Source organism: Oryzias melastigma, linkage group LG15, assembly GCF_002922805.2.
Source record: "Oryzias melastigma strain HK-1 linkage group LG15, ASM292280v2, whole genome shotgun sequence".
NCBI lineage: Eukaryota > Metazoa > Chordata > Actinopteri > Beloniformes > Adrianichthyidae > Oryzias > Oryzias melastigma.
Genome location: NC_050526.1, coordinates 29,570,779 through 29,574,484, shown reverse-complemented (window position 1 = coordinate 29,574,484; position 3,706 = coordinate 29,570,779).

Genomic DNA, 3,706 nt, shown 5'->3' with positions numbered 1-3,706 from the left:
AAAAAGTGCTATTCTTCACATTTTGGTCTCTTTGGTTCATTTAGTGGCGGTTAGAATCTGCAGTCTGCTGATATGCAGCCCAAAGGAAGGGTTTGTTCTCCAGATAAACAGGATTCTTGGTGGTGGAAAGGAAAGGATCAATCTTAAACTTAACAGGCATTTCATGTGAGATTTATTAAAGCCACACGGTTTTGTCTAGTAAAGTCCTGAATGAGGATCTGTTTCTAAAGTGAAACGTTTCCATTGGTTTTCCATAGGCTTAAATTTAGGGGCTGAAGTGTCAAAGCTCGTCAGAGAATGAAGACTACACAGAGAAAAGCCGTCCAATGGCTTAGATGTGATCTTCATCAGCATGTCCAGATCTGTCTTTGTCTTCAAATGGAAAATGCAAAGAACTGTGGGATGAGTTAAGCTTCTGCAGTCCTATATGAACGGGAAAATATGCACTTTTATCAGTTTCAAAGTTCCTTCAAATATGGACTAGATGGCCACCAAACCAGTCTGAAGATGCACTCTGTTGTTTTGTGAACACCAGGCAGGTGATGTTTAAGCACGTTCTTGAACGCGTTCTAGCATATGGTGTTCACACTGGACAAGCAGGGAGGGGCTTCCTCTTTGTTTCCTTTTTCTACTGTTACTAAGTGGTAGGGTCCGGTATTTTGAGTGTTGCCATTATAAAATGGATCCATTAAGCTGGACCAAACTGTACCATTTTTGGGCCGTAGGTCCATAGAAAAATGGAACATGCCTGTTAGTGTTGAGCTATTGTCGTCACACAATGAAACCTGTTCATTGCTGTAAAGTCTTTGCGACAAAAGAAAGTCCCAACAAAGCGACTGTATTCCTCTTCGTCAAACGCAATCTTCTCTCAAGCAACATCAAATACTTTGAAAAAACAATGTACCAAAAGTTAAACGTAAAAAAATAGTTGCTGGATGACCTCCATTGTTGTTGTTAACAGCTTCCCTTTGCTGCACATTCAGTCTATTCAATTCTATTCAATTCAATTTGATTTTGTTTAAATAGCCCGAATACACAACACATTTGTCTCAATGGGCTTCACACCAGTAACTGTCCAAAAACATGAAATCGATCATAAAATATAAACAATTATAAACAAAGAAGCACAGATGAGCCACCTGGAATCTCCCCTCCCCCGGAGGGACTGGGAAAGAGGGACAACACATGAATCACACTGCACCAAACAGAGGCGTGGAGAACTGAAAAATAAATGATAAAGAATAGAGGAGTGGAGAAGTAGACAACAAATTATGACATGACCCTAGCTTCTAAAAGCCCACTAACAACTAATTGTCTACATCTGCATGCGCAGTGACCGCCCAACTGAGTGAAAACGTTCACCTGAATCATTCTAAACTATACGGTACCTCTCAGTAGAAACAAGGCTGAAGGTTCATAATTCCAACCAGACACAAACTGCAATTATTCATTTCTAAACAGTTGGCCCTTATGTAAATTAAAAAAGATGTTACTCCTACTATTAAATCTGAGTCCCTGATTGGTCAAAGTTTGACCCAGTTTAACTTTCTTCGCTGCAGTTTTTAAGTAGAGCCCAAAAACAGTTGTAGAAACACATGTTTTTAACGCAGAAGTGGTCTGTTCAACTCATGTTGCTGAGACCACTGTGAAAGTAGCTTAACAAATTCTAGCCAGGACTATAATAGACTCTGAAGAGACCAGAATGGCTGCACATGTGACCAAACAAGTCACTGGATGCTAATATAGCAAGATTTTCAGTAAATTCTGTTTTTTTTACATAACATTACACCGACATATGCTATGCATTATTTAGGTTCCTTTTAAAGGTTTAACCTGCATTTTTGTCATTTGCTGATATTGTTAATTCCCATGTTATCCAGCTAGTTAAAAACAGAGATCTACAAACCTTTCCTTCAGTGACAGAAGGTAAACAAATGTAGTCCTTCCTATTTTCATATTAATCTCAACTTTTGTGCCTGTTATACATTTTTATATAATTGTAAGAGATGGAGACATCCTTAATTAGATTTTAGATGTGTTGTTGGCAAAGTCTGTGACTTATCCAGGTGATGTTTTCTTTAGGTTTTATCAGGGCATCTGGACTTCTTTCGGTGCTGGGTTCAAACCCCAGATCTATACTCCCGGTGGAAGGATGTTTAAATCTGACAGCTCTGTTAGTTTTCTTCATTCTGAGTCTGAGCATTCAAAAGTGATGAAGTAAACATGAAACCCATATTGAATTTAGAGGATCATTTTGTTTATAAAGAAGATTTTTTAAATTGTAAATGCAAGTGGCAGTAAAATATACACATAAATGGGAATATATGATAAAATGATGAGTAAATTAGCTTAAGACGTTCTGATTAACTGTTGATATTTTTGTAAAAGACATTTTATTAATCTTAAATTCTTTGTCTTCAGGTTAAATATGCAGGAAATGAGCTGTCATTAAAAACAGTGACTAAAGCTGATGAAACTACGATCATCTTGGTGTTCAAATCCTTCAGAGGCCCAACTCTAAACAAACTATAGATGAAGAGAAACAGGAAAACCAGCTCATCCCTATTTCCTGTGTAAGCGCGACGCTGCACAAACCACAGAGGCAGAGATATTGCTGCCAAGCACCTCATAATTAAAAAGCCAAACTGCACTCCAGTTAATTCTGACTTAAGTGGCATGAAAACTTAACTGTGCATATATACTTTTTATGCCGGTTATGATGGAAAAGAAAACCCCTCGTTTCTAATTTCAAGGTTTATTCCTCTCCTGCCGCTTTGCCCTTCATGATGGACACAATGTGAAGGTTTGAACACGCACTGACACACACATACCTAAGACAGCAAATGTTTAAGAGGACAATGCAGAACTTCACCACCCTGAGTTAGAAACCCACTCATGTATATCAGGGAAATTATGATAATGGGGCATCTCATTATTCTCCAGCTCGCTCCGAATCAGTCACTGACATCACATCATTACAGACGTGCTCCTATAAACAGATTGAATGGCATAAATAGGAAGCTGACACCTTTAAAACTTTCTCATCTGCACAGTTTTATACCTCTCTCTGTCTTTGAATGTGAGGCAGGAAGCTCTCCTGAAGCGATTGGCAGGGGTCACTGTTGTCACCATGTGAGACAAACTCACAACCCCCGGTTCAAAGACATGTCTGTAAATCACACTGACAAAGAACAATACATGGTTATTTGATATTAAATAAACCTTAAATAACTCAACCTTAAACTCACATTGAAAACAACAATGCTGAAACCTAAAAACTTGATGGGAACTTAATGTGAGATGATCAACAACGTCAGGGATGTCTGACTGTTGGAGAGGACAGTTAATCAATCCAAGCGCTTGTCTTTTTTTCGGTTTTGAGGAAAAAATATGGGAGGCCAGCCTAATCAGCAGAGGAAACAGATCTGAGGGGGGTGTCATTCACCAGGAAAATGGATCTGGGTTGTGAAAAACCACTGTTACCACGAGCTGCTCTGGATTCAGCCATCTGGAGATGCCTGCTCCAAAAGCCGGTAAAGTTCGCTAAACTGGGGGCCAACTAGGAAACAGGTTTACGCCTCCCTAACAGACAGGCAGCACTCCCAGGAAGAAGCATTGTTTGAACCCTTTCTTCCATCATGTGCAATTTTTTGCTGAAATAAAAGCATTGTGATTATGTTAGGTAAATAAAGCTTTTGGGGAGTTT